The following is a 7,811-nucleotide window of genomic DNA, read 5'->3' on the forward strand; positions in this document are numbered from 1 at the left end:
AACCGTAACTAGGGTTTTTCCTATTTTCGCAAGTATGAGAAAAGGGAAATCAAGAACTAAATCCGCTAATATACAAATCAAAATTGAAAATATGGATGAAATCATATTTCCTAACAGTATTGACAACAAGCATGAATTTGCACGTTTCATTGATAGCTCTTGCTTTAGGAAATACGAAGCACTTAAGGGAATGGATTTTACCACTGAAAAGAAATTTGATCCATATATCCAAAATAAGGATTATGTGAATTTTGTTCAAGATCGAAACTGGGGGAATCTTTTTAATCTTGAAGAATATTCATATGATTTGGTAAGAGTGTTCTATGCCAATGTACACAATGTTGATCACAAAAAACTTAGTTTTGTGACCTTTGTTGGTCCATGTATCTATTATATTGATCGTAAGACAATTTCTAATGCTATGAAGTACAGTGAGGAAAGTAATCACCTGATTACCGGAGTTGAAATTGAACACGATACCATTTCAACATGTCTCATTGGAAAGAAGGTTGCAAGGACAAATGATAGATTACCTACAAAAAATATACTCTTTCATCTTAGGGTCTTCGGTAAACTTGCTTTAGCACACTACACCATATAGCCCGATTTGAGACATATTGATTTTTGGGTTCGAGATACATATACATGTCTTTAGTACTTCCACTCATATAAGAATCTTAAATAAAAAAATATGAGTAGCTTTAATTCTGATTTTTCAACTACTCTTACAAGTGTCTTAAAATGTGTCTCTATAAAAATTAATAACTTTAATGTATATCTATCATTTCTTTTTCATTATAATTCCATTTCATTTCCTTCCAAAACTTCAAACTTTCCCCCAAAATTTCCCCCTCCATTTCTAATTTTCCAAATCTCTCAGGATTTTTTTCCCTCTCAAATTTCCCTCCAACATTTTCTTCTCCTCAAATACCCCCCAAATCTTTGTCTCACACCAAATCATTTTGAAACATGATTTTGCATTTATTCCCACCATATAATTTTAGTTCCCACCGTTAGTTTTGGGTTTTCTTAAATTTAGATAATATTTTATATTAAAATGGGTCTTTTAAAACTCAGTCCAACTCTCTCTCTCTCTCACTCGCTCTTTTACTTCCTTTCCTTTTCTCTTCTCGACTTCTTTCTTCTCTGCTCAAAAGAAACAGAAAGAATGAGTGAAATCGATTAAGAGAAATCGAGAGAAACCAAAAATCAAACCGAAACCAGAAATTATACCGATATTCTTCAACTGATTTTTGATTTTGCAACCCTAAAAACTCGTATGAAAAACCCTAATTTACCAATCAAAATTTTTGATTTTGTAAACTGATTTTTGCTTTTAGTTTGAAACTCTCAGAAGAATAAGATTGAATTGAAGAAGTAGAAACCCTAGAAATCTCTATCCTCAGGTAATAATCCTTTTTCACAGAAATCGAAATTATTTTGACTGATAAACCCTAAAATTTTGATTTCTAATTTTTGTGTTTGAAATTTGCAGAAGGGGATTGAAGTAAAATCCTTGAAGATTCAGGTATTACCTCTAACCCTATTTGTTTGTTTTTTTCTCTCTATATTTTGCAAGTTGTTTGTTTGATTTATGTTTTTATGTACCAATTTCCATTTGAGGGTTATGTATTTGATTTTTCATTGGGTCTGTGAATTTTGCTTGTTACAGGTGTTTGATATTTAATTTAGAAAATAGGGTTCATGAGTATGATAGAGGTGCTTGATCTTTAACATGTTCTTGCAGTTGTAGAAGTCTTGAGTGCATAACTTCGTCATGAATGTTATTTTTATGCCAGTGTTTTAAAATGAATGTCAATGCAAGTCTGTGAGATGTTGTTTTTGTGCACAACTTCATCATGTCTTTGCATGTTTTCTGGTGGTTTTTAATTCATGTTAGTGCAGCTGAATGGTATATTTCAGTCTAGTTAGTAGCTTGCTCTGGTATAGAGCTTGCTTGAGAACTATAAAGTTGCACAAATTATAGACTTGACCAGATTTTAATGTAATTGGATGCTGACAAAACAGTCTGAATCTATGAATCTAGCCAGTAAATTACAACCATAAATGTTGAATCATTTTGTTTGTAGTTGATGTAGAGACCAGATAAACAAGTTAAACAATAAGGATTAACTATCTATATAGTTTTAAAGGCTTAATTGTGTGTTAACTGAGAAGAAGAGAGAAATTTAATACTTGCATTGAATTGTCCATTTTAGAATACGTGCTAAGCATTGTAGTGGTGTAGACTTATGAATTCAGTGAGCTACATACTGGATTGTACTATATTTGTGAAACTAGTCGTGGCTATGGGATTAGGCCGCTAAGATTTTATTTCTTGCTATATAATAATGTTTCATATCATAATGAAATTACACCGCATCAATGTTTTCTAATATTTTATTTTCACTTAGATCCATACAATGATGCCTTTATGGATTACTGCATTTATTCATATCACGAAAGGGATTCATTTCTAGTTAGTATATAAATGATTTCATGGTGATAAATTAGTATGGTCTAATAGCTTGATAAATTTAATATTGGTTGACTTGTTGTACTTTGGTTTGTATTGCTCAATAGTATACGAGATACCATAGTTAACTAATTTAATATTTGTTAAATGTTCATTTTATGTCTAAACTATTGGATCTAGCCAAAACTTGGAGCTATGTACTTAAATTATCAGAGCATTTAACTAATGTGTACTTGGAATGTGCTGAATAGGTTCAAGAGTACAAACAACTGCTTTGATGAACCTGCTATAATGGACTTTGAGGCCAAGCAAGTTTTTTATTCTCAGGATTTGAAGAATCTTGATTGGTCCGTTGTGATTTGCTCACCAATGGACATGACAAGAAATGTGGGCGACTTGATAAAGTCTGATTTCAAAGAAATTTAATCCGTAACTGTGGGTGAGCCCAACTTGGTTGTGTTATTGGTTTAGAGGGTGTAATTTGCTTCTGATGGTGTTGTAGGATCATTAGTCTTTGTGTTTTGGCTCATTTTATAACAACCTATTAACCAACTTAAGTTTTACCTTATGTTTTCATTCTATGAATATGGTTATGTTGGTATTGATCTATTGCTTAATGTAGAGCAGTTTAATATGCTTTTGAATGTGGTTGTGCTTCCATGTATTGCTTACTGTGACTAATATGAGCAATTTACTCTTTGAATGGGTTCTTGTATTACTTGATTGTGTTATCGTTTGACTAAGATTTCACTTTTTCTTTTGCAGTAGAACGGCCTCAAATCGAAGCAGTTCTGGTTCGTCTACATCAACTACTACATCATCACAACAAAATGTATCCAACTCATCAGCAAAACCGAAGCTGATTGTTCAAGTCAATATTGTTGGCATGATCAAAGAAGATGCGGCAGCGAGATTCTCTACTAAGGTAGGAGAGCTCATAAGGAGTCATATTCCTATATCATACAAGGAGTGGAGGTTGGTCCCTGACAATTTTAAAGACGACGTGTGGAATACTTTGATGGTATTATTACAAAATTATATTTCTTTTGTTGTATAAATATGTGCAAGTAAAATTAGATCTTATTGTTGACTATTGATCTTAATGTGTATATTAGGGTGAATTTTCATTAACTATTGACCCATCAGTCTGCCGTGGAATCATTGAAGTGTCATTTCCACCATACTATAGGCGATTCAAATACGAGTTAATGTAGGCATTAAAATGGATAGTAAAAGCTCTTAGACAAGCAGAACAAGAAGCTCTTAGAGTAGAACAAGCAATAAGGGAGGGAGTTGAAATACCCGAGGCTGAGGAGGAAGATGAAGCACTTCCAGAACTCACTCCGGGAATCTGGGAGGGTGTAAGAGCAGATGTTCCACCAGGGATTAATGGGATTAATCCAAATATCTAGGAGGAATTTGTTGATATGGAAAAAAATCCTGAAAAGTTAGCAAAGAATAAGGTGAATGCAGAAAGCAATGCAAAGAGCACTTGGGAGGTGCACATACCACAACAAGAAGCATAAGTTAGTAAGTATTTATGTTCCTAATCTTCTTTTTTGATCTTCAGTTACTGGTGTCTGTAGATAACCAACCACCTATGTCTGTATTTGTAGGACGAGATGAGCGAAAAAGTGGTACCACCGTCGACTACAGAGAAATGGTTATATGGACATTTAAGACGTGACAACACTGTCCATCCTAGTCCACTTGAAGTGCATGTAATTTATTTCTATTTGTAACAAGTAACTTTTGTATATTGCAGCTACATTTTTTCTACCAGCACCTACTATTATGGGTATTTCTGATTTCATTGGTAAATGCTTATTGCAGCTACATTTTTCCATTCTGAGCGCAGGGCAAAGTATCAGGGGCTCTAGAGAGGAACAAAGGAAAATAAGATCAGCCAAGTTCTAGTAATGTGGTTTCAGCTGAACTAGAGGAGATGTTCGGAAGGAAAAAAATTGGTGGGATTCGTGATTACTCATCCCATATGTCGAAGAAGCAAGTTGGAACGGAAGCAATTGTACATTATGGGATTTACGGGCGGTAAACTGATTGGTATTGAAGGTGAATTGGGGTCCTTGGGCAGCGCAGTGAAGGTAAGTTTTAAGTTCTGAATTATTGTAATGTAGGCAGTATGTTCAAGTTTAATAGTTACTAGGTAATGATTTTATCTATTCTTGTTCGTAGGAGATGTTGAACTTCATGAAATGCAAGGCACCTACATCATTAGCTCGTGCATACACTTTCATCCCAGAAAAAGGGTCCAATTCTCACTTAGGTCATCAACATGATCAAAGGTTGGACAAATGTTGACAGTGTAACTCTCAGTATCAACTACTAAGACTTGTATCCTTTTTATCTTCAGCTGGTTGGTGGACATGAATGAGAGCTACTCATACATGGTACTTTTCAGGTCCAATTTTATCCCATACAAGTGTATAACCAGTTGAGAATGATCTCCAACAAGTAATTCGAAATTTCCACACCTACTACCCCTGTAAATGAATTCATGATCATGTGAGAGGTAGACCATATGTGATAGAGGCGGGAAATGGACATCTGAGGATTTGAAGTGATTGATAATAGAAGTTTAAGTAGTAGGTATAACATTATAAGACTGAATGACTTGGAACCACCATTATGTTGTGCATTTATGTAATTGGGTATTGCTGTAACTGCAAGAAAAAGTGTGGACATAGCAACTGGGTATTGCTTTTTGTACCTTTTCATCAGATTTTTCCATTTATTTCAATTTGTGGTCTGTAGGGTTTCTGATATTCTTTGTGATGATGCTCAAACTTGTGTGTTGATTTGCATGTTTGAACTGTAGTTGAAGCCAATAAAAAAGAACAAGTAGATGCAATCCTGAAATTTTGGTGGGTGCAGAGTCGGAGAATTTGTTTTCAAGCATCTTAATTGGTACTTTTACTTGCAAACAATTAAAATTGTGCATTTTACTCAAGAATATCTTATTTGAAATTTGTGTAACAGGTCTCATTTTAGTATCTGTTACTGGTAATCACAGATCGAATCATGTCTTTCAAGCCAGGTAAAATTCTTGAAATCAGCTATTCATTTATGATGTTCTTAATAAGGATCCTGATTTGGAAATTTCTTTGTTTGTAGGTGTAAAAGCTAAGCCTTTAAAGCAACCCAAGGCACAACAGAAAAAATATGATGAGGTATAACTATATACTTTCTTATCTTGAAGTTAGTACAGTCATTGTTCAAGTACAAATAATTGTTTCATAAGCTTAACCATTCTGTTACCACTTACCATTAAGCAACCCATCCACATATAACTAATCCATTCGATGTGCTTCAACCACTGAATTTGAAATATTTGAATCTGGATTTTAACATACCTATTTCACATCATTGGAGTATTTCTTTCCTGTATGTTTCCACAACTGTTAATCCACTTTCAAAACTGAAAACCTTCTTTTGACCTTTTTACTTTACAAATAGCACCTACCTAACATATTTCATTATTTTTGTCATCTCTCTTTGCAGAATGACTTGGCAAATCTTCAGAAGAAGAAAATGGAAGCTTTATGTTAGGTGGTGCTGGACTAGAGAAAAGTGGAAAGATCAGAACAAGATGCTCTAGTAAAGGTATATGTATGTCTGGAAATTGTGCCCATTTGATCTTGCCCTGTTTTTGTTCTGGTCCTTTGGTATATAAACTGACTCCTAGAGATGTTCCATTTACGTCAGGTGCCATTATAAGGAAATCAAGAAGATAGAGATGGATACGCATAATATGATTTGAGTGAACAAGTTGTAGGTAATTTCTTATTTATGAAATTCTTGTAGAAAATGTATCCACTACCTATGCATGATGAAGTCCTGTGACATTGATGAACAAGAAACCCAAAATATGCTCAACTTTGGATCTCGAATTGTAGAGACAGGCTTGTTATCCATAGTTTATTTTGTTAAAATTCGGGCATCTTACATATGTAATTGTATTGATTGATTGTATGGATGGATCCATATGTGATGCTGCAATTCTGTATGTGATAATAGAATTGATTGTATATATAATGGTTTCATATATGATTGGGAATGGAATGGTTAGATACCTGTATTCCGGTGTAGGAAATCAAATGTGCAGTTCCGGAAATCTTGAAATAAGTTCTTTTTTTTTTTTGGAATCTGATTTTTGTTTGAGACGCATATAAGAGTCCCTCAATTAATTTTTGCGTCGCTTTAAATAAGAATTTGGTTCACTTACTAAACAATTATGAGACACATATAAACGTCTCATAATTTAATTAAGAGACGTTTATAAATGTCGTTAAATCCGTCTCAAAACATTCCCTACGCCAAAATTGAGACACTTATATGTGTCTTAAAAAATCAATGCAACACCGGCCGATTTGGTGTAATGACAACCATATTTGCAAGTACAAGAGATAAATCAGTCTGGGATAAGACGTTTGCAGAATTTGTCTACTTCCTTCTGAAAGAGGATACTCAAATAGATCTTTGTGGTATCATTGTCAGCCAAATAATCAAGATATCATATTCTATCTCATCTTCTGGTATCAAGAGACATCTCGGTTTTCCGTGCATAATTACCAAAATCTGCGAATCAGTCGGAGGAGAAGATTTTGACGAGATGATGAGCATTAAATGCTGTGAATAATAAGACTGTAAGTCAAATGATTGGGGTACAAACCCACTATGAAGGTGTTAAAAGAATTACTCCAAATTCTAACAACAAGACTCTTATTGTTTACCTTGAAAGTTTAGGTAAACAACTTGACTGTTTTCAGAAACAGCTGGGCTTTGCTAATCAAAAAGACATAGAAACTCTTAAAGGAATTCAAAAATTTGAATCAAAGTTTTGGGATCAAGGATCAAAAATCAAAGAAGAGCGACAAAAAGCACTTGGTCCCAAGCAATGTTCTTCCCAATGTTGAAAAAGGAAAAATAGACAGTAGTTTTTGGTTTATTTCAATAAAGTCTATTATGAAAAAATATATCGTAATTATGAATAAAATTATTTGATTTATAATTTTTCTTGTGATAGTTTTCGGTTTACATAGCCTGTGCTTGAATGCTTTTATCTTATTTCTATGTATGTTTATGGGATGTTTGATTTCGGTTTTACTACCTTAATGTTCGATCCCATATATTGTGAACCCTTGTGGTTTGGGTAACTTTTTGATTTAGCTGTATTAAGTTCTAGCCCATGATGGTAGGCTTTATCAAGAATCATGAGGGGTTCGGGTAGAAACAATATGTGAAAAAGTCACAATATGTTGAACCGTTTTTGGTTTAGCATAAAAGCATATGTGTTTCGACGGTTTTCAACTTTTGC

General features: G+C 33.8%; 1 long non-coding RNA gene across 9 annotated transcripts; it reads left to right on the top strand.

Annotated features, from left to right (window-relative positions):
* Positions 1-1,105: 1,105 nt before the first annotated feature.
* On the top strand, positions 1,106-6,562 carry LOC113302598. 9 transcript variants are annotated; one of them, XR_003336967.1, is made up of 13 exons: positions 1,106-1,406; positions 1,496-1,528; positions 2,728-2,915; positions 3,242-3,497; positions 3,592-4,006; positions 4,093-4,197; positions 4,335-4,578; positions 4,670-5,188; positions 5,313-5,401; positions 5,474-5,531; positions 5,609-5,664; positions 5,996-6,097; positions 6,200-6,562. It is a non-coding gene; the product is annotated as an uncharacterized LOC113302598 (long non-coding RNA). The 9 variants fall into 9 exon arrangements; XR_003336964.1 differs by having other exon boundaries at positions 5,313-5,358; XR_003336969.1 differs by having other exon boundaries at positions 4,670-5,083.
* The last annotated feature ends 1,249 nt before the right edge of the window (positions 6,563-7,811 follow it).

Source organism: Papaver somniferum, chromosome 8 (genome assembly GCF_003573695.1).
Source record: "Papaver somniferum cultivar HN1 chromosome 8, ASM357369v1, whole genome shotgun sequence".
Taxonomy (NCBI): domain Eukaryota; kingdom Viridiplantae; phylum Streptophyta; class Magnoliopsida; order Ranunculales; family Papaveraceae; genus Papaver; species Papaver somniferum.